A 23,997-nucleotide genomic window follows, 5' to 3' on the forward strand; every position below is an offset into this window, starting at 1 on the left:
AAGATTGAAGAACATGCAATAGTATGCCTAATTGTTGGGGAATTATTCTTGAAGAGAATGTTGGTAAGTAGTATTTGTTATCATGTTTTATTGTGTAGTTGAAGATCATGTAAATATTGTTTTGATGATGAGAATATTACAAGGTGGTGAAGTGTTGAGTGACCTCTCACAAAACAAAATATGTTAAGAGCAAACATGAAAGCAGAGGATCAACATTTCAAGTATGTACAATTGCAATAAAGGGGTGATGGGAAAATGTAGAGCATAAATGGTAGAGATTCTTTTAAAAAAGTAGTTGAACAAAAATGATATTTTTGTTGAATAAAATCATAGGTAGAGATGCAATGACTAGGCTGCACGAGAAAGTAGAAGAATAACTATTTTATTGCCCAAAGAAGAATAAAATGGATGTTGAATTGGTATATAGGCACGTGATCCAAAATTTTGAAGATGTACTAAATTTGAGTGAATATTATGAAAGTATTAGTGATCTAGGTAGCATTGTTACAATATAGTAAGTATGTCAAGACAAGGACACATGAAGGAACAAAGCACTCAAATTATAATGCAAACTATGAAGAGAATTCATGTTGGACTTATTTGGTGTGAAGTAGAGAAGTATGTGGCACCAATATAGTTCATCATAGTTAGTATTTTTTAGATTGAACGTTAAGAGAGAATGATGAATGGTGAATAGGTGTTTTATGAATATGAAGATCCAATGATCAATGCTACAAAATTTAAGAAAGTTGTTACACATTAAGGAGTTTGGTCATGTGGCAACAAATAATGGATGGAAGTAGAAGCTGTGAAAATGATGAACCATACCAAGTGTGGGAGAAAAGAAAGAATAAGATCATATATTCAATAGTTCTTGATTCATCAAGAACCTTGTGAGAAAGATGCTCACTTTGTTCCAATTGGGTGAGCCTGATGCAAAAGTATCCTTAGGGTTTTGGCAAGCTTGCACACCTAAAAATAAATTTTCATTTTTTGTGTGTGTTTATTTCATATTTTTCTATTTTTTTAATAATTACAAGGGTCCAATATTTTGATCAACGTGCTCTCAAATCTTGGATTCAAGGGTGAAATTTGGATATGCTGCAGAGGACATCTTCCTCTATATTCCCATCAAATTTGACATAATAATATTGAATTCAAGTACTATGGCTAAGTCGAAAACCAACATGTAGATATTTTCATATTCATACAATATCAGGGACTTTGTGTTTTGATTAGCACACCTTCAATACTTAGACTTTGGGTCTAAGTTTTTTATATGATGCAGAGGACATCTTACTCTAACTTTTTAAATATTTCATGAAAAATATTTAGTTTAAGTGTGTACCCAAAACAAACAAAAAGCATGATTGGAAACTCAAAATTCCTTCTAATTGTTTATTTTTTTATTTTGACTTTAAATCTTCAAACCACAAAGCTTGGGCTGTATCAGAAAGTTAAATGGGAAATTACTAACCATATAATAACTAATAAAATGTTTGGGATGCCTAAATAAATGAAGATACCTAGGCACTCAACAATCATGGGCTCATAGCTTAAATAGTTAGGAGATTGATACAATAAGGGCCTTTGGCTCTCCATTGTTTTAATCTTCTATAGTTGTTGGTAGAGTTGTGTGATCCAAAGACTTGTGCACATGATGTAGGAATGTAATAAGGCTTGAAGTCATTGGCCGTTGGTTTCGATAAAAGTTTACATAATTAGTCATTTTAAATTATGTTGAAAAATAAATATTTATTCTTTCTTGGTTGTGTATTGAATTTCATTCTTTGATGAGTATGTGCCATTGCGCTTTTGATGTGTGATTCTAATATGTAGTCCCTTAACTATTATGTCAAAATGGGTTCAATCCAATGGAGTCCCTCTAAGTTAGGAGTAGATGTTGTGCTTTGACATCATTTACCCTCGATGTCATTCACAAAACATGAGGAAGAGCTTGGAGGGTTTTCCTGAGGACACTTTCCATGGAAAAACATGGAACACAAAGAAGATAAAGCATATAGATTGTACCTACTCAATGTGAATTCATGAAGATATTGAAAAGTCATTTCTATGTTGTTAGTTTGATTATTGGAGATTTGTTTGCTTTATATGGCAAGCTCTACAAACCATGAGATTGATTACCTTGAGGGTGATTTAGTTCTACAACAAAGGAGTCGGGATCTTGTTTATGTAGACTCCCTGAATTTACACTATTGTGCACCATCAAACAAAAAAATAAAAGTCATCATGGTAATCATTGTCATAATGAGGTTTCATTGAAAGTGGTTTGGGTTGGCCTTTAATCTTGTCTAGGTAACTACTTTTTCCCAAAATAACATGAAATTAGGCTTATCAATAGTTCCAATCTTGAGATGCCTACATTAGCACCGTGAGAATATACAAGGTGTGAAATGGCATAACCATAATGTTATTGAGTTTCCTTCTTAAGTTTGCCATGGCAAAGACACCTCCATCTTATAAATCCCACCAAATGCCCTATAAACATGAGAGGTTGGTTACTTCAATAGTTAAGTTGACCTCAATCTATTTAAAATTGAGGATGATATAAGGCAATTTTGCAATGACATTATTAATGGTGGGAAGTTGTTCAATATTACCAACGTGAACACACAAAATGCAAGGAAAAATCTTGCTATCCTCTGCCTTTTTAACAAGACCACAAGAGCTATAATTGCGTCTCCCACAACAATGGTGTGTTGGGTATTGACTGTTATAATTAATGCATATAATAAAGTCTTGAATAATTTTGTATGATGGTGAATTGCCACATCCCAAGCTAAGGTTCTTATAATGGTTTGAAGCTTCTCTAGCATAACCCTACCACATCTAGTTAGAGTCTTTCTAACAATGCACAATTTATAATTGTTAAACATTGTATAAGCAAAACAATTTGTATACCATGATTTAGTACTGCTTCTAAATTTGATTAGTAAATAAATAGTTAAGTAATCCTTATTTCACATCCAAAATGAAATTATCCTATTACAGAAGATAGATGAGGCCAAAGAACATAAACAAAGACCTAAATTTTATGAAAATCCCATTTAAGTGGATTTTTTTTTAATATATATATATATATATGAAATGCATATTTTGGGGAAACACCTTTTCTCATTTCAAAAATGGTATTTAGGGTAATATGGAAAATATGTTGTAAGGTTATGTTATGTAAACATTTTGACTCTATCAAATTAGATAACAATAAAAATAAAGATAAAATACAATTAAAAATAAATAAATAAAATATAAAAATAAAGTTAATAATTATAATTATTAATAAAAACATTTTGAGTAGGCCGAATTACATAAAAATAAAATAAAATAAATAATTATAATTATCAATTATTAATAATTAAACCATCCTTGATCCCTCTTGGCCTTTGAAAAGAAATTTGATCCCTCTCGGGCCCTTGATAGATCCAGAGTTAAGATGAATCTAGTCTGGTCTTAAGATTATCATTAAACTCAACTAATCACCAAATTAATATATAAAACTTTTATTTGAAAAAAAACCACCTCCACATAACAATGCTAAAATCTATATAGAAAGAAAGAAAGAAAGAAAGAAATTATTTTAACGTCCACGAGGCTAAAGATGACCTATGGGACAGATTGCTACTTCATCTGCTTGATGTATTCGGCCCTTTTTATGTGAAGCTTCACAATAAATGCTCCTAGCTTCTCGACAAACCCCTCGCTAAATAGATTATCCCAAGAGCTAGCTGCTAGCATATCTGCATAAATTTCCCTGTTGTCTTTGAAGGCAACACATTCTAAAATGAAATGTTTTTCTGTTTCCACTTTTCCGGAAGAACAAAAAATGCATACCCTTTCCTCCCACACTTCCTTTGGTCTTTTCCAGTGCCTTGTTTCACAACGAAGTTGATGAGAATTAGTCCTTAACTGAGCAATAAGAATTTTGGCTCTCCAAGAGATATTGGCCTCTATGTATGCTTTTGGTTGATGATTATGAGTGGGATTAAACGCTTCAATATAATAATTTTTCTTTCTTCCTAGCTCCTTATCCCAAGTACGTTTGTGGAACTTTTCCATAACAAAAGCTTTTATCTCTTTGCTGTTTATGGGACACGCGTTCAAGCAAATACCCCATTTACTAAACCATTTGTTATTTTGTTGCATCCAAGTTTTTTTGCTCTTGCACGATCTATCATTAAAGACAACCTTAGGCCATCTACCCTCTTCCATTTGCTCAGTTTTTTTAAAACACCTTATGACTCACACCATAGCAATTGCTTCAATAGGAGTAGTCCCTGTTTCACTTAACAAGATATCATAAGGAACTGCACTTTTAATCTTAAATTTGTTTGTAATCAAACGCTTCTGAATTTTCTCAAATTTTCTCCACTGCATGCCGGAGGCATTGCTAACTCATAGTTCACAACCATAGAGAATCACCGGAATCATTAGAAGTCCAAAAAGAGTTTGAGTGGTTTCCCAGCCCCATAACTCTGCCTCTCTACACCTACTTTGAAAAGCATAAAATGCTTTCCAACCCCCCTAAGTTCTTTTCTTTCTACAACCATTCCAACTTAGATTTTTGTTGAAGTCAATTCCGAAGTATTTGTAATCCACAATTTCTTCCAGAATGTTATCTTCAAAGTAGAACTTATGCTCGTTATGTTTTCTTTTCTTAGAGAAGACCACTACTTTCGTTTATTACCAAATCTTTATTTTTCACACTACTCATGGTGGAGTGAGATGGTCAAATAAAATGAAATGAAATAATATTTTAATTCCCACGTCCACAAGACTAAAAATAATAAACTTTACTTCACATTTTGCATTTCAATCATTTTTTTATTCATTGATAATAAACTAGACCACGTTTCTAACCCTCCTCAGTTTTTTTAAAACACCTTATGACTCACACCATAGCAATTGCTTTAATAGGAGTAGTCCCTGTTTCACTTAACAAGATATCATAAGGAACTGCACTTTTAATCTTAAATTTGTTTGTAATCAAACGCTTCTGAATTTTCTCAAATTTTCTCCACTGCATGCCGGAGGCATTGCTAACTCATAGTTCACAACCATAGAGAATCACCGGAATCATTAGAAGTCCAAAAAGAGTTTGAGTGGTTTCCCAGCCCCATAACTCTGCCTCTCTACACCTACTTTGAAAAGCATAAAATGCTTTCCAACCCCCCAAAGTTCTTTTCTTTCTACAACCATTCCAACTTAGATTTTTGTTGAAGTCAATTCCGAAGTATTTGTAATCCACAATTTCTTCCAGAATGTTATCTTCAAAGTAGAACTTATGCTCGTTATGTTTTCTTTTCTTAGAGAAGACCACTACTTTCGTTTATTACCAAATCTTTATTTGTCACACTACTCATGGTGGAGTGAGATGGTCAAATAAAATGAAATGAAATAATATTTTAATTCCCACGTCCACAAGACTAAAAATAATAAACTTTACTTCACATTTTGCATTTCAATCATTTTTTTATTCATTGATAATAAACTAGACCACGTTTCTAACCCTCCTGTGACATAAAAAAATTTATTTGAAAAAATGTGATTAACTCGCGATGACATGCCAACTATGTTAATTTTCCTTTGAACCTTCTCTACGAAGTGATGAGCTTTAGTAATTGATTATTTGATGAGATTTGATAATTAAGTGTCACTCCCTGTGCAATCTTCAATCCTTGCCAAGGGATATCTCTGTTTCATTATTAATTAATATACCGATATTCTCAGTTGTGAGTTGTTGGCTGCCCCTGGGGTGTGTGTTTGTGTTCAATCGAGTGGATTTAAGCAGCATTTGCAGTCAACTCAGACCGTTCTCCGGGCGTTTGCATGGAAGGTAACGACAATATCTTGCCATTCTGCAAGTGTTTTGGGTAGAAATGAATTTACTATCGGTGCTTGGGTCAGCCCGTTTCATTGTTGATTGTTGCATGTCTGTCTGTTAAGGATTTGACTGGTTCATAATATCCATCTCCTCTATTTTTCTGTTTTACTAAGCTTGCATTTTTTTAGCATTTCATTCCACGAATGTATCTGAGGTTTTGAAGCCAGCTTTAAACCTCAGCCTCTTGTTGCCACCTCGGAGGTGGGTTTGGGCTTTGTGTATTTTCACGTTATCGATTATAATCAACAGCTGCAACTGAAGCCCTCTAACATAGCTGGAACTCACTCGCATCCATATTCTCTAGTACCAGAAAATGTAAGAATGAGCTTTCCTATTTTCTCCATGATTTCTGCATAAATATTTCTTTATACCGGTGATGTTTGCAAGAGCTCTTGATGGATTATGGAGTAAACAGGTGGGTTCTGGACGCAAATAAACACTTATCCTGATTTCTTTAATACTTCTCTGCCTGAGCTTCCAGGGAAGATTATGCCCCCACCTGTGAAATTGCAGGTTTTGTTCTCTCTGAAAATCCATGTAGCAAACTTCACACACAAATCTGTTTGTGCCATGAGAGTCTTCGGGCATGGGGCGATAAATTCAGCATCTGTGTCTGCAAAACCAGACAGACTACAGACAATTTGATATCAAAAAGCCAAAAAAAAAAACAATCTTAATCATGTATGATTAAAATCTTGGTCTGTATTCTAAGTTTTATGCAAATATCTCTATCTTCAAAATGACCTGTTCTTGGGAGTAACCTGCACACAAACAACTGACTAACCATGACAATGATAGTAATCAAGACTTTGAATTCAAGGTCCTCAGTATCAGTTCTTCTGATTCGAAATTGGGTCTCCTCAATATACCGAGGCACTAACACATGAATTGTCTTTTTCGTGTTTTCAATGTTCTGTGTTTAGTTGCTACCTGAATGATACTCTCCAAATCAATGTGTACATAATTTTTGTACTCACCCTAGTCAGTTAAATAGGTTACGCTCTGGCATCTGTATCCTCATTCCCATACTTGTATTCTCAACAGTCCAGTGAAAGAACATCTATTTCTATTGTTCAAACCTGTAGGATATTGTTTTTGACTTGATTCCTTTGAATCAACTAGAGCAAGCTTGTAGATCGAATAATGCCAACAAGTTTATTTTTTATAAAACATCAAATTTAATTCATAAATGTGTATTGTTTATGTTCGGCAAAACAGGTATACCACACAAGATGAACACCTTAAATAACTACTCACACAAATAGATCAAAGATCATAACACCAGTTTTTTTACGTGGTTAAAACTCTCTAAGAGGGAAATAGTCCACGATCCCAATCAACATGGCCATTTGAGGCATTTTATTAATGCAAAAGAAAGATTTGTACATAAGAGAGTTTCTCACAATCGATCATCAACAAATGACTCTCCATACTTTTTAAATAGAGATCATGGACCAATATAGTGTTAAGCCATGGATCAATAGCTGTTACTATTAGTGTGGCAAAAATCCTGATAAAATTTTGATATAATTAGTGACTCTCGAATTTTTCAGAGTGGCAATTTTATCGACTATTTTCTTGATTTGAAAAACTCCAGAACTTATCGTAAAAATTGCAATTTTTTCCCAAGTCGATGGAAAAAATCGCTGGTTGCTTCCGAGGTGAGCTAAATTAGCTTTTGATGTTTTTTTTGGGTCATTTGCATGCCCAATGACATGTTTTGAGTTTTGAGGAGAAACAAAGGGTTTCTAGGCATTGAGGAGGAGAAAAACGAGATTTTTCTGGTGGTGATCGATTTTTCTCCACTGTTCAACATGTTCTTTCCAACAACTGTAGAGTTGCAGGTATGGGCAGCGATTTCATCCCTTTTTTGCCTATTTTTTTGTTGAAAATGTAGCGAGCACGGTCTTTTGGCTTGTGCCTTAGCTAGTGAAGACCTCGAGTTTTCCTTAGGAGATAGACTTCAATTGTGATGAGTTAATTTCTAATTTACGGGAATAATCATCAAGTTAACATGTGTAGAGTTGAAGCTTCAGTTATATAGGAGTCTTCATTAGTTTGATTACAAGATTGGTTGGTAGATCGAGTTTAGGTAGAACAAGTTGGGTCTTTAGTCTCGATTGAAGACAGAGCGAGTTAGATCTCCAGTGTTGATTGGACAGAGCACAAGTTAACAACTCCAGTGATGATTGGAAGGAGAGGGAGTAACACTGTCAATTAACTCGCCATCAAAGCTTGAGTTCTAAATTTGAACCAACCCAATTTTACATGGATCGAATCTGTAAAAGAAGGACAAAGGCACACAGATTATTCAATTGTTTTGTGCAAAAAGGTTTGCAACAAGATAGAGCTCACACGTTAGTGTGAGAGAGCCTTGATAGTGGAGCGCGTGAATTATGTTCTAAAGAATAGAAGCACAAGTGCGCTAGGATTTAAGAGACCTGGTTGTGTCGATCTGGGGTCCTAAAAAATAGGAGCTCAAGTGCGCTAAGAAATAGGGACATACTTGCGCTAAGAAATAGGGACATAAGTGCGCTAGGAAATAGGAGATCAACACAAGGAATAAAGAGGCCAAGTGCGCAAGGAAGGAGGAGTACAATTGAAGCAAGATAGCAGGGTTTGCAAAGCACGTCAAAGAGGTAGCATAGGATCAATTGTGTGCATGAACTTGTTGACAAATGTAACTAGGTCCGGTCTTCATAAAATGTATTTGTCAAAAGAATTTTTATTATTGTTACAATGATTTATTAGAGCATGGGTTTCATGCACGGGTCATCATTTTATTAGTCAAAGCCCCCATTGTGGACTCTTAGTATTAATAAAGAGTCATTAGAGTCATTGTATATTTTATGAGACCCTTCTTGGGCTTTTGAACGATGTAAAAAGAATTATTTTTGAGTAAAAAATGAATTATGTAACCTCCACACCAAGTCGGCCTCAAGGAAGGTAAATCGACCTCATTGGAAGGCTGTAAATACAAGGCAGTTTGAATTCATTTGGAGTATCTCATCTCTCTCACACATAGTTCGATATCTGGAAGCTGGAAGCTGGGAAAAAGTGTGAAGTTGAAGGAAGAGTCTAAAAGGAGTGCGAGCTTGGTCAAGGAGGAAGGGAAGAAGAAAATTGAAGTTTTGGTGTGTGTGTGTGTGTCTCTCTCTCGCGTGTGCGCTAGTTTAGGAGATTGAAGTCTCCTTGTCAAAGTCGAAGCTGTTGCTGATGTCAAAAGCTACCAAGTCGAAGCTGCTGCTGATGCCGGAAGCTACCAAATCAAAGTTGCTAGGGTCGAAGTGTTGCTACTAGGTCGAAGGTTAGATCAAAGAAGGAGAGGTTGGGTTGGTGTGGAGGAGGTCTTTGTCTAGGTTGAAGAGTCTCAAGGAAAACTATTAAAGGAAGAGATTTTGACTGTGTTTTCCCCTAAATACGGGTTTTGCCTTGGCAGAGTGCCTACATCTTGTGTCTTGCGCTTTTGTGATCTTCATGCACACATAATTTGGTAATTACTTGATGAAAGATAATATAACAAATAAGTAAAAAAAAAACCAACATAATTCACAAGTAATTATCAAGAAAGAGAAATCTAACCCTAATCCTACTAGCATTGATTTCTCAACAGAACCGAGATCAAGTAGTGATTAAGGAGATCAAGTAGTGATTAAGGAAGGCCAAGATCAATTGTATTAGCTGAGATTTAGTGTGATAAGCCAAATGCTTTCTCAAGAGAGGCAGATTGCTTTGTAATAGATTCAATTGCTCCAAGGACAAACAATAAAATAACCACATCAAGCAAGCAGGTTTTTCATGTTGGGTTTCTTGAGAATACAAGTGTGTTGACATTTGTGTGATGTGTTTTTATCTTTGCATTTTTATTCTACTACTTATAAGTTGCTAAGAAACTCTGTATCTTGGTGAAAGTAAACTAGTTTCAGTTTTCAGTTATTCATCTTAGTAGTTGCAAAGTTTCATGGAAATTTAACATGGTATCAGAGTAGAGGTCAGTATAATGACCAACACCAAGTTGATCCGTTAGTGAAGAACGCAAATTAGTTAGGAAGGCTAGCGCTAGAGTTTGAAGAGCAGAGTAGAGCAGTTCTTTGGATAACAATATGGTGTTCCTAGGACTAAGGTCAGATCACAGGAGCGTTGAATTTCTGTGCATGGAAGGAGCAGATATATGTGGTGTTGGAAGATAATGGGGTGATAGAATTTGTGAAGAATCAAATAGTTCCACCTCAAGATCCCCAACAATTGGCCCAACATAACAAGAATGACATCAAGGCGAGGAGGATCATTCTTGAGGGGATTAGAGACCATATTATCCCTCATCTCCATGAGAAGAAGACAACATATGAGATGTTTAAAGCAATCTTAGATCTAGAAGAGCCCATCATCACATATCTTTCAAAGTTCACTCAGATTCGAGATGAGCTAGGTGGTGTGGGTGAGACAGTAGTAGAAAAAGACCTTGTGAGTCTTGTGCTTCTGGGACTCCATAAGTCTTGGTATAGTTTCTAGGATGCAGTGAGTGGCAGAGAAAATTTTCCCAGTTGGGAAAGGTTATGGAGTGACTGCATTCAAGAAGAAATTCAGAGAGGGATGAGAGATGGTAAATTAGCGAAGACAAAGAATGAGGAGAACCTTGCCCTGGTAGGCAAAGGTAGTAGAGCCAAGGGCAAGAAGGGCCAAGGAGAGGTCGAGTCCAATCAGAGGGGCGAGAAGAAGAAGAAGGATCTGAGCAAGATCAAGTGCTTCCATTGCCATGAGTTTGGGCACTATGCCACTAAGTGTCCTAATTGGAAGAAGGAGTCTAATAAGGATCATGTAGTTGCATTAGCGGAGGTAGATGTGTTTTCTGCCTAGTTCGAGAAAGATTTCTCATTGATAGCTTGCATGGCAAGCTCAACAAACAATAGTGTATGGTATATTGATTCAGGGGCATCCTTCCACATGATTGAGAACAAGAAGTATTTAAGCGACTTGAAGGAGAAGGACATGCAATTTCAGATCGAGCTAAGATATGTTGGCATGTATACAACTAGAGGAGTTGGTACTCTCAGTTTTCAGAGGGAGTGAGGTAATCCTCTCCATCTCAGAGATGTATCTATGTTCCAGGCCTGAAGTAGAATCTTGTTTCAGTAGCTACCCTTGAGGAAAAGGGTTATGATGTCATCTTCAACAGAGGTAAGGCTTACCTCCAACACTTAACTTCTGGATGTAAGAAGCAGATAGGTGTGAGGATGAAGAATCTCTACAAGTTCTAAGTAGAGACAGGCACAACCTTGAGCAGCAAGGTAGGAAGTTCTTAAAGTAGAGAAGTGATGGTTGAGGAAAGCATGGCTCTGAGAGAGTCCTTAGAGCAAGAGCAGTTTAAGAGTACCTGAGAAGAAGCTACTCAAGATGGAGCCTCAACTAGTATCTTAGTTTGAGTCTCGACTAGTTGGCAGATGGGCCGACCAACAAGATGATGAGGAGCAGAGCCTAGGGCTAGTGGTGGCAGCCACTCAATTATTGACTCCCATTATAGGGAAAGTTCGAGCCAAGTTGGCAGAAGAGTTGTTTGGGGAGAATAAGAAGAGAGTTGGATCTCCCAGTACCACCTTCAGCTAGAGTAAGCAGCGACAAAGATACATGGGGTACATGGCACTTATGACTAAGGTGATAGACTCACAGAGCATGGTTGGAAAGAACAGGTCTTTAGATCAGATTCTGCAGGAGAAAGCAGGGAAGTCTTCTAGTTCAGAGGGAGCAGCGACAGCAGCGGAGAACGTGGTAGTGTTGAAGACAAATCCAAGTGGACGAGGTTATTCTAGAAGTACCTTCCTCGCTAAGAGGGAGTGTTGAAAATGTAGCGAGCAAGGTATTCTGGCTTGTGCCTTAGCCAATGAAGATCTCGAGTTGTTCTTAGGAGATAGATTTCAGTTGTGGTGAGTTAATTTCTAGTTTATGGGAATAATCATCAAGTTAACATTCATAGAGTTGGACCTTCAATTATATAGAAGTCTTCATTAGTTTGACTATGCGATTGGTTGGAAATTTGAGTTTCGTTAGAACGAGTTGGGTCTTCAGTCTCGATTGAAGGAAGAGCGAGTTAGATCTCCAATGTTGATTGGAGAGAGCACGAGTTAAAAACTCTAGTGATGATCGAAAGGAGACAAGTAACACTCAATTAACTCGCTATCAGAGCTCGAGTTCTAAATTTGAACCGACCCAATTTAGCATGGATCAAATCTATAAAAGAAGGACGAAGGCACAAGGATTATTCAATTTTTCTGTGCACAAAGGTTTGTGACAAGACAAAGTTCACGAGTTAGTGTGGGAGAGCCTTGATTGTGGAGTGCAGGAATCATGTTCTAAAGAATAGGTGCACAAGTGCACTACAATTTAGGAGAATTGGTTGTGCACAGGTTGTGTGGAGCTGGGGTCCTAAAAAATAGGAGGTCAAGTGCGCTAAGAAATAGGGCTAGAAATGTGCTAGGAAATAGGAGATCAACGCAAGGAATAAGGAGGCCAAGTGTGTAAGGAAGGAGGAGCATAATTGAAGTAAGACAGTGGGGTTTGCAGAGCAAGTCAAGAAGGCAACGCGAGATCCATTGTGTGCAGGAACGGAGATCGAGGAAGGCTAAGATCAATTGTATGAGTTGAGATTTAGTGTGAGAAGTAGAATGCTTTCTCAAGAGCGACAAATTGCTTTGTAATAGATTCAATTGCTCCAAGGATAATCAATAAAATAGTCACATCAAGCAAGTAGGTTTTTTCGTTTGGGTTTCCTGAGAATACATGTGTGTCAATATTTGTGTGATGTGTTTTTATCTCTGTGTTTTTATTTCGCTGCTTATAAGTTGTTAAGAAACTCTATATCTTGGTGACAATAAACTAGTGTCAGTTTTCAGTTATTCATCTAAGTAGTTACAGAGTTTCATGGAAATTTAATATTTTTTTTCTAATTTCTATGGAGGTTTCAATGATCCTCTTTTTTATCATGAAATTGATAGGGAGGTAGGAGTGCTTTTTTAGCCATACACCTTTCCTTCAGTGGAGAGGGTTTCCCAACAACACCTAACTTCCTTGAGTGAAGAGGGCTTTCCTTAATTATTTTTTGGGGACTGTAGGAGATTTATAGTGAGGTAAACTACTAAATTTTAGATTTGTTTTTTTTCAAATTCTTTATATTTTGTATCTTCATTCCAATTTTTTAAAATGTTAGTTTTTTTTGTGCTCTATGTTAAAACTCCAATCATTACATTGAAGACAAAATGCCGAGGCATTTGGATCCTATGTGGGAATATGGTGAATCCGAGGGGGGTTTCAATAAACAAATTTTGAATTGCAAGTTGTGTGGGAAGCATATGTTAGGGGGCATCAACCGATTGAAATACCATATGTGGCAAATTTCGGGACAAAATATAGAACTTTGCCCAAATGCAAGTCTAGAAATCATTTGTAAGGCCATCAAATCATTGCAAGATAAAGATGAAGCCAAAGATAATAGGGTAGCTGTGAGAAGTCAAATTGCAAGGGGAGGAGTGGGGGCAAGTGAGAGTGCTTCTTCAACATCACCTTCCACATCCATAGTGCCCAACCCCTTAGTTGCCTCATCATTTTTTGTTCTTAGAACCACACCTGGTGCACAACCTTCTATCAAGTCAACACTAAAAAAAAATGAAGAAGAAGTTGACAAGCTGGTGGGTAGGTGTTTTCTATGGAGTGACTTTCATTTTATCGTTACCAAGAACAATCCATTCTACTAGCTTATGTTTGATGCCGTTGTCATTGTTGGCCCGGGGTACAAATCCCCTTCCTGTGATGAGTTGAGAGGGCCTATTTTTCAAAATGAAAAGGTTGATTGCATTGCTAGATTGAAGGAGTTTAGGGCATCATGGGAACACATTGGATGCACTTTGATGTCAGATGGTTGGAAAAACCACAAGGGTAGGACCCTTTTTAACTTGGCTAGTTGTCCCTAGGGGATAATGTTTATGAAATTTGTTGATGCATCTGCACATATTAAAAATGCACAATTATTATGTGAGTTGTTGGACATCATTTAGGAGGTAGATCCAAAGAATGGTATCCAAGTCATAACGAACATTGCTGCAAATTATGTTAGCGTTGGTAGGTTGCTTATGGAGAGGTATCCTAACTTGTTTTGGACTCCTTGTGTTGCACATTGTATTGAATTGATGTTAGAGGATATAGGGAAGATTCCTTTTGTGAGGGATATTGTTGTTGAGAGGTGTAGCTTGGGAGGTACTCCCACAACCTCCGGGGTACTGAGGTTGTGAAGAGTTGACTCACGAAAATGTGTTTTTGTGGGTTGTGTACCGAAGTGGTGCGCTTTGGACCCAAAGTTGTGGGCTAAAGACCCAATGGACAAATCATTTTTTATTCTATTGGTTGCAAGAGGGGCACCTTTGATGGGCTAAAGGGCACCTAAGGCTACAATGGAGAGCACTTATGTCAATGAAAATAAGTTTATTTCTTATGATAATTGTGTTTGAGCATGTAGGCTCAGGTCGGCTTGGGCTAAGGACTCGACCCTTGGTGGAAAATTGAACCCACTAAGAACACTATAAGAAGGAATGAAGTTGAGGTCATTTGGCATCCAATCATAGCATCACATCTCAAGAGTAATATTCCCAAGAGAGCGAGTTACCTCAGGAGAGTCGCAAACCTTAAGGAGGATTGAAGTTGGAGCATTTTATGGTCTTTTTGATGTTTGTATGAAGGCCAAGTTTGCCCAGATTGGAGGACGAGTTTTTGTCTGATTTTCGTGCCTTAAAGAAGGCTTGTTCAAGAAAATTTGAGGTCACTGTCTCTGTGATATTTTGTGCCCTAGTTAGGGGTCCTTCTAAGCATACACAACCATCCATAATTTTGTCTTGAAGTTTGATAAATTTGCTCGAATATTTTGTGCTAAAGGAGAGGGTCGAGACCCTAAGAAGGTGACAATAAGTTATGTTTTGTTTCTGTGATAGGGCCATAGAGCCTCTGTAGAATTGCGCACTGGTTCTATGGTATTGTTTGATCCAAGAGAGAGGCCGAATCTAGTCTCAGTTTGTGAACAGAGGTGTGAAGTAAGGGACAAAGAGAAGGGTTGTTACAGTGTGAAGGAAGAAGGGCAAGTGAGGGGCTGGTTCATTGAAGATTGTTGCTGAGTTATAAGGTTAAGGTATGTCCACTATGTTGTGTTTGGACAAAGGTTGGAAGAGCTTATGTATAATGAATTTGATGAAGACAAATCACTGTGAGTTGTTGGTATATTGGAGGCTGAGTTGACAGTGATTTGGTGTGCATATTCACTGTGAGAAGTGTTGTAGCAGCTACAACCACCCTCCAAAATTTTGCCTTTGCTTTGTTTTGGAGCCTCCCTCCTCAAAATCTTAGCAACATGTCTTGCATTGCTCAGGTACTTGTGTTTTTATTTGAAGTTATCTTTCACTTTGCAGCTTGTGTTCGCTAACTTGTTTCTGCTGACCAACCACAAGCTGACCCCATGACTTGGTTCACATCCGGTTCTTGTGTTGTCTTGGCAAACTGCGCAATCCTAGAGGGCAACCAACCTTGCTCTCAGGAATTGCGCAAAGCAGCCTGGCAGTCAGCCTTGCTCTCCAAAAATGCGCAGAGCAATCCGACAGACAACCTTGCTCAGAAAAATTGTGCAGAACATCCAGACACTGGGCTTCGGCTCAGGAATTGCACAAACCCAGTTGGCATCTTGTCTTCAGCTGGGAAATTGCGCAGAGCATGAGAGGCAACCAGAGCCACTTAACCCAGGAATTGCGCAGAAGCATTCCTCATGTTGTTGCCCGATGCATGTGTCGGCAAGTTGCTCAGTTCCCTCCAGAACTGCGCAATCTTCCCATGCATGCATGGCAGCCCTTTCCTGGAAAAAGCAAAAAAGGAAAAAAGCGAAAAAGCATCCCTAAAAAATAGGGATCTATTTTTAGCACTAGGAGTTACATAAGCCGATTTTAGAAACTTCTTCCCAAGTGTCACTTTTTCCTAGATTTGTGGCATGCGCGTCATAAACCCTAAATCTACCAAATCTATTTAAACGACACCCCAGAGCTCATTCTACACATTCGATCTTGGAGCTCTGGCATTCCCAAGGCATCTAGGAACCTTCGGCACAGTCGACGCAACTTTTCCAGGTAAGTTTTGCTTTTCAAGTCTTTTGCTGCTTTTTCTGTTGCTTTTATTTCCTTGGCTTGTGTGAGTGTTGTTTTACATGTTTTATTGAACGACCGCTAGCGTTTTAGTTTGTTTTAACTTTTAGAAGTGTTGTTTCAAGTTTTGCATTGTCTTTCTTAAGCGTCACATGCATAACACTGTTTTGCACTAACGGTTGCCGTTGCGGCGACCCTCTCCACCAGCTTTATTGTTCGTTCGTTTGATTGATTCCTGCATTGGTTTTGATTGCATGCATGATCATTCACTCCTGTCTGCACCATCCTTTGCTTTCACTTTCGAATCTACTCGTTTTCAAGTTGCCCTTGGGCAGATCTGGGCTGCCTTAGCTTGGATCTTTCTTTCATTGGCATGCTTTGCGCATTCTTGAACTCAAGGCTCTGCCTTCCTGCGCAGAGACTTCCTGCCACTGGCCTCTAGCTTTGCTCTGCGCAGTTCTGGGAGACAGTGCCCAGTCTTTCCCATTGGGATTGCGCAATGCGCAGTCCCAACCAACAGTCAAGTCGGACTGAACTGTGCATTGTGCAGTTCCAGTCCATAGTCAACCTAGCTGGATTGAGCTCTACGCAGTTCCAGCTAGCAGTAGGTCTCACTGGCAGCTAGGACTGCACAATGTGCAGTTCTAGCTGACAGTCTCCAGCCTTGAGAGTCACTACTGCGCAATCTTGCCCAATAAGTCACCCAATTTGTTGCATGATCGATCCTTGAAGTGCATTGTGTTTTTAAACTGACATTTGCTTGCCATGAGTGTCCGCTCTATCTCCAGGTACATCAGTTGTTGAGTAGTCTCTCAACAATACAGGCATCATGGTTTCCAAGAGAGCTGGATCAAAGGACACTGTAGAGAGAAACACTGGAGACGTGGTTGAACAAGTGCCAATAAACTTGCCCATCTATGCAGACACGCAGCTGTTCGTAGAGAAGGACATGAAGATCACATGGCAAGAAATAAAGGACATATTTGTAGGCACTTTCAAGGAAGATCGACAAGTCTATGTCAACATTCATAAGTCAAGCTTGTACAGGGTTGCATGTAGGTACCCTGCCTTCCCATGCGCGGATATCATTCACTGGGTTGTCTCACATACCAATCCTGAGATGATGACATTGAGCAGCACCAGTGGGACACAACTTTCCACCTTCAGGACGGAAAACTACCATCAGATGTATCACTTGCCACAATTGGTGAACTACATGGATGCATTGTTCTTCACTCCCAACAACAATGTGAACTCAAGAGATATCTTGAAGCGTTGGGTAAAAGAGCCATCGAAGTTTAGGACAACACCCAACCAGGTCTACAAGACGAAGTCACTCAGGAAGGCTTACCAACTCTTGGTCATCTTTGCATGTCGCTTGTATGGCCAAGAGAGCACAGAGACCTTCTCGCAGAGTTGGGTTGTTATGTTAGATCAGTTGGAAAATGAAGGAAGGCCTTTCAACTGGTCGGACATGTTGGCTCTTCAGCTGAAAGTGCATGTGTCAAATGCCCGGAATCTGCCTAAGGATGGACAAGCAAGATTCTATATGTTTGTGTACCTGCTTGATGCAATCTGTGCCCAACAACAGTTCCCTGGCATGGGTTGGACATGGACACCATTAGAGGAAGTTGTGAATGTTTATTGCAAGTTGCTCTCTAAGTGCAGCTACCGAGGAGTCATGACGAGGTTGTCTGACCACTTCATCGCCCCATTGTACAAGATGATATTTGAACAGGACCCACCTTGCATGTCCCAAGAAGCAATGCAGGCATTGCTCAACATTGCAGATTGGTATGCCTCACTCGGTGGCACCTTCATCAGGATGTTTGGCGTGGAGAAGCCTCTGCATGAGCTACCGAGGTTTGCCACGGACAAGTTGGTCATGCAAGAGGTTGCATACCACATCTCCACAGGGTTATTAGCAACACTGCACAGGAGGAAGAAGGCACCATGGCCTACTCTTCCTTTGCGGATTGGGTTGTACGAGATCCGTACCTTGAAAGATGCAAATGTCGAGACCAAGGACTTGAAGAAGTTCGGATTTGACACCAAGAGTTTCAATCCGTATGATCCTCACTGCATATGCAAGAACCACTGTGTGAAGGTGTACTTCCCATGGGTCCATGGGGCATGTCATTGGCTAGAGGAAGATCCTTGGAGGTATTGCTATAACTCCTCTAGGCTCAATGAACCGGTCAACATGGCTGTAGAATGGATAGCACCACAGGAAACAACAACAACAACTGCAGTGAGCAACAAACCAATGCGACAAAGGCAAGAGGAAGATTGCCGAGAGCACAGAGGCTGAGCAAAGCTACAAGTTCAAAGAAGATCCACTTATTGAGAGAGTAGCTTTGGAGATAGATGCAAAGAGGCGACAACGTGACAGGAGAGTAGCGCAGAGAAAGAGGGAGAAGCAAAGATTGGAAGAGACGGAAAGGAGATTGCAGGAGACGGAGAAGAAGCTGAAAGTAGAACAAGAGCTCAGGAGGAGAGAGAATGAAGAAAGGAAGAAATAGGAACAGGAAGAAGGACAAGGCGCACTGATAGAGCAAACTACACAGATATAGGTTGAGACAACAAAGCAACCAGCAGATGATGAACAGGGTGAGCAGGTGCAGGTTCGGGAACTTGCCCAACAAGTTGAACAATTGGTTGAGGTAACAGACATGGAGACGAAACAGGAGCTAGAGGACCAAGACATCGATCTCATGCCAAGGGCATCCGAGATCGCACCACAGTCTCCGCCACCTCCAGAACCACAACCAGTCTTGAGCGAGCAAGGAGAAGTTGTTCTCCTTGATGATGATCCAGAGACAGATGTGTACAATCTGGCATTTGACGAGACATAACAGAGGATTGTACAGGCACGAAGAAAGCAGCTCCTGGATGATCATACATCACCTGCGCACACAGAAGAAAGGGTGATTGTACTAGATGTTAGAAGACATCCAGTTGCCATGGCCGAGGCTTCTAAGGCTTATGCAGAAGCCACGAGTTCAACGGTCAAGTTCTTGATAGCAAAGAATGATCGAATGGCGAAGGACTTGCAAGAGGCCAAGTAGAGAACAGAGCAGTCTGTAGGATTCGCCATGACAGAGATGAAGAAAGCAATAGTGGTGGAGATATCAACTTTAGAGGCCACCATGCAGACAGTGTATAGCAGATTTGTCACTGTGCACAAAGCGGTTGTCCATCTATACGGTTTTCAGCAGCAGTGTGCATAGACGGCCCAAACACTCAAAGACATTCACACTGCTATTGCGCACATGCAAGAATGGACAATGAGGTATAAGGGAGCCTCACTTTACTTGCACAAGAAGATGAAGCCATAGGCTGAGCTAGACAAAGCACGGATTCAGATGTAGATCTGGAATTATGAGCAGCTCCCTCCGCTCATCACTAGCATTGAGGCTTCCTATGCACGGTTGTTCAGGAGTTTGGATGTCATAGTGCGAACGCACAAGATCCCTTCCATCGGAACCCTCACCCAGGCCATGAGGAAGAACCAAGTCATGCTGGATGTCAAAAAGTACATAGAGCAGTTGATGTGCATAGCCACCAACGATGACTTGCAACTGCATGTAGAGAACATGCAAAGGTACATTAGTGGTCCAGCCACACTCAGGACAATGCTGCGCATGCTTCAGGATGAGCTGGATAGAGGTTTTAAAACCATATACTCGGAAGCCATGGAGGCAAGGGTCTGCTTCGACAAAGATGCCATCAAATAGTACGGGGACACAATAGAGCAGTACCAAGCTTGGTATTAGTTCGTCACCGAAGATCACCACGAGGAGGTTACCGAGTTGGTCTTTCCCCAAGACCCCAAGTGATGTTGTTTGTCTTGTCAAGCTGACTCAAGCCTATTTTTGTCCCACATGGGTATATGTGGAAATTGTATTATTGTAAACATATTGTAAGTGAAATTCCAAGTGTCATTAGTGGAATGTGAACAGTCACTATTGTAATGTGAAGAGTCATGAGGGTAGTCCAAGAGTCAAAGGGGAATGTCAAGGGTCACCCCACCCTTTGCTATATATAGAACCTCATAACTCATAGTACAGGCTTTTGGGAGCCAAGCTTTTGGCTAGGCATTGCTTAGAGAAGGATTGGAGAGTATTTTGACGAGCCTTGGCTTCTCCACAGCGTAGAGTGAGTACATCTCTTTGGAGGAGCAGGCGGTGTTGACTATAATGTTCCACTATTGGGGCTAGTGGCTGTCAATGGTGTATGTATGGATGGAACTTTCACTTTATATATATATATATAATAAAGCCAACACGTTTTCATGCATATGTTGTTATTGTAGTTGGACTATTCTGGTTGCTTTAGCAATGTATGTTATTTAACTTACGCATTCGTGTATGAACTATTTTGTATATGATTGTATGAATCTTGTTGGAATCGTGTTGTTGGTTTAACCCGTCACTTTGGATTGTGGACTATTTTGCTTTCCAGCTCGTGATGTCATTCAACTCGTGTGTTCCTTTCAGGCTGCGTACTATTACAGTCTTCTAAGGGACACACTTCTTTTTCCCCTCTATGTGTTAGAACCGTTAGAACCCCCATGCATCTCACTTGACTCACTGCAAGGTCACACACTTGCTTCCGACAAAGATATCACACTTACCTCTGCGCGCTATCGTAGTCAAGGCATTGCTTTACTACCCACTGTTGGGACTCCTACTCCAAACGATCTGAGGTCTAGTTGGGACTTCTTACTGGGGAGATCCTGTGACATGTTGGCGGGTCCAGCACCGTAAACAAGAAGCTAGACTTGTTGAGCCCGTGAACGATGACCTTGGAGGAGCATTGTCATTGTTAGAAGGCAATTTGGTGAGCTGATGCATGTAAGGCTTTTAGAATAGTAAAAGACCTTGTGAGCAACTGAGAGCAGAGGTATTGGAACAACAATATTCTTTGTGAGTAAAGGTGGCAAAGGACCTGCCAGGTGTTCTTGTCCTTGGGCAGATTAAGGATCAAACTTTGTTGACCTCAAGCCCTAGTTTTCCTTGTATCATGGCTAATTGTAAGGGCCATGATCCATGGTATGAGAGCCCTATGTTTGTTGTATTAAAGTTGTAATATAAACAAGTTTTGGGCTTGCAAATCTTTGTGTACTTTGTTGATTCCGTTGAAAATGTAGCGAGCAAGGTCTTCTTGCTTGTGTCTTTAGCTAGTGAAGACCTCGAGTTGCTCTCGGGAGATAGACAACTATCCTTAGGAGATAGAGTTCAATTGTGGTGATTTAATTTCCAGTTTATGGGAATAATCATCACAAGTTCATGCGTAGAGTTGGAGCTTCAGTTAAGTGGAAGTCTTCATCAGTTTGACTACAAGATTGGTTGGAAGATCGAGTTCAGTTAGAACGAGTTGGGTCTTCAGTCTTGATTGAAGGAAGAGTGAGTTAGATCTCCAGTGTTGATTGGAGAGAGCATGAGTTAACAACTCCAGTGATGATTGGAAGGAGAGCGAGTAACACTCTCATTTAACTCACTATCAGAGCTTGAGTCTAATATTTGAACCAAGCTAATTTATCATGGATCCAATCTATAAAAGAAGGATGAAGGCACAAGGATTTTACATTTTGTTTTGTGCAAAAAGGTTTGTGACAAGACAAAGCTCACGAGTTAGTGTGAGAGAGCCTTGATTGTGGAGCGCAAAAATTATGTCCTAAAGAATAGGAGCACAAGTGCGTTAGGATTTAGGCGCTGATTGGTTGTGCACAGAAAGGAGTTGGGGTTCTAAAAAATAAGAGGTCAAGTGCACTAAGAAATAGGGCCTGGAAGTGCCCTAGGAAATAGGAGATCGACGCAAGGGATAAGGAGGAGCAGAATTGAAGCAAGACAACAGGGTTTGAAGAGCAAGTCAAGGAAGCAACATAAGGATTGATTGTGTGTAGGAACCTAGATCAAGTGATAATGAAGGAAGGCCGAGATCAATTGTATTAGCTGAGACTTGTGTGAGGAGCAAAACACTTTCTCAAGAGAGACAAAGTGCTTTGTAATAGATTCAATTGCACCAAGGACAATCAATAAAATAGACACATCAAGCAAGGAGGTTTTCCCTGTTGGGTTCCTGAGAGAAGTGTGTCAATTTGTGCATGTGTCTTTATCTCTGTGTTTTTATTCCATTGCATATGAATTGTTAAGAAACTTTGTATCTTGGTGAAAGTTAACTAGTTTCAGTTTTCAGTTATTTATCTAAGTAGTTGTAGATTTTTGTGGAAATTTAACATGGTATCAAAGCAGAGATCAATATAAAAACCAACACCAAGTTGATTAGTTAGGCTAGAGTGTAGATCAGTCAGGAAGGCTAACGTAAGAGCTTGAATAGTAGAGCAGAGCGGTTCCTTGGATAACAATATAGCGTTCCTAGGACTAAGGTCAGATCACAGTATAGAGGGAGCCTTGAATTTCTGTGCATGGAAGGAGCGGATACATGTAGTGTTGGAAGATAATGGGGTGATAGAATTTGTGAAGAATCAAATAGTTCCACCTCGAGATCCCCAACAATTGGCACAACATAACAAGAATGACATCAAGGCAAGGAGGATCATTCTTGAGGGGATCAGAGACCATATTATTCCTCATCTCCATGAGAAGAAGACAACATATGAGATGTTTAAAGCCATCTTAGATCTGTATCAGGGTTCCAGTGATGCCAGGAAGCTTGCTCTCAAAGAGAAGCTAAGAAGTATCTGGATGAGCAAAGAAGAGCCCATCATCACATATCTTTCAAAGTTCACTCAGATTCGGGATGAGCTAGGTGGTGTGGCGAGATAGTAGCAGAAAAAGACCTTGTGAGTCTTGCACTTCTGGGACTCCATAAGTCTTGGTATAGTTTCCAGGATGCAGTGAGTGGTAGAGAAATTTTTCCCAGTTGAGAAAGGTTATGGAGTGACTGCATTGAAGAAGAAATTCAAGAGGGACAAGCGCTGGTTGATCAACAAAGACAGAGGATGAGGAGAACCTTGCCCTGACAGGCAAAGATCCTAGAGCCAAGGGCAAGAAGGGCCAAGGAGAGGTCGAGTCCAGTCAGAAGGGCAAGAAGAAGAAGGATCTAAGCAAGATCAAGTGCTTTCATTACCATGGGTTCAAACACTATGCCACTAAGTGTCCTAATCAGAAGAAAGAGTCTAGTTAGGATCATGTAGCTGCATCAACGAAGGTAGATGCGTTTTTAGTCCAGTTTGAGAAAGATTTCTCATTGATAGCTTGCATGGCAAGCTCAACAGACAACAATGTATGGTATATTGATTAAGGAGCATCCTTCCACATGACTGGGAACAAGGAGTATTTCAGCCACTTGAAGGAGAAAGGACATGCAATTTCAAATTGAGCTAGGAGATGATGGCATGTATGCAACTAGAGGAGTTGGTACTGTCTGTTTTTAGAGGGAGTCAAGCAATCCTCTCCATCTCTGAGATGTCCTGTATGTTCTAGGACTAAAGCAAAATCTTGTTTTGGTAGCTACCATTGAGGACAAGGGTTATGATGTCATCTTCAATAGAGGTAAAGCCTACCTCAAGCACCTAGCTTATGGATGTGAGAAGCAAATAAGTGTGAGGATGAAGAATCTCTACAAGTTTCAGGTAGAGATAGGCACAATCTTGAGCAGCAAGGCAAGAAGTGCACATAGTAGAGAAGTGATGGTTGAGGAGAGTAGAGCTCTGAGGGATTCTTTAGAGCAAGAGCAGGTTATAGTGCCCGAGAAGAAGCTACTCAAGATGGAGCCTCAACCAATATTTCAGTTCGAGTCTAGGCTAGTTGCCAAGTGAGCCTGTCGACAAGATGATGAGGAGCAGAGCCTAGGACAAGTGGAGGCAACCACTCAGTCAGTGACTCCTAGTATAGGGAGAGTTCGAGCCAAGTGGGCAAAAGAGTTGTTTGGGGAGAATCAAAAGAGAGTTGAATCTGCGAGTAC

The 23,997-nt window shown here is 39.8% G+C and overlaps 1 protein-coding gene across 2 annotated transcripts in view; it reads left to right on the plus strand.

Annotated features, from left to right (window-relative positions):
- Nucleotides 1-5,626: 5,626 nt before the first annotated feature.
- LOC149228271 (Ribosomal L18p/L5e family protein) overlaps nucleotides 5,627-23,997 on the plus strand; it is a 75,162-nt gene continuing 56,791 nt past the window's right edge. Inside the window, exon 1 of one of the 2 annotated variants that reach the window (XM_089378134.1) lies at nucleotides 5,627-5,854. The gene's annotated coding sequence lies outside the window, so the exon portion shown is untranslated. Of the gene's footprint in view, nucleotides 5,855-6,030; nucleotides 6,218-23,997 lie in introns of those variants that run through there. The other variant, XM_089378135.1, reaches the window with a different exon arrangement.

This window comes from Pinus tabuliformis, chromosome J, assembly GCF_031772625.1.
Source record: "Pinus tabuliformis cultivar Carrire ecotype Pingquan chromosome J, CPIR1, whole genome shotgun sequence".
NCBI lineage: Eukaryota > Viridiplantae > Streptophyta > Pinopsida > Pinales > Pinaceae > Pinus > Pinus tabuliformis.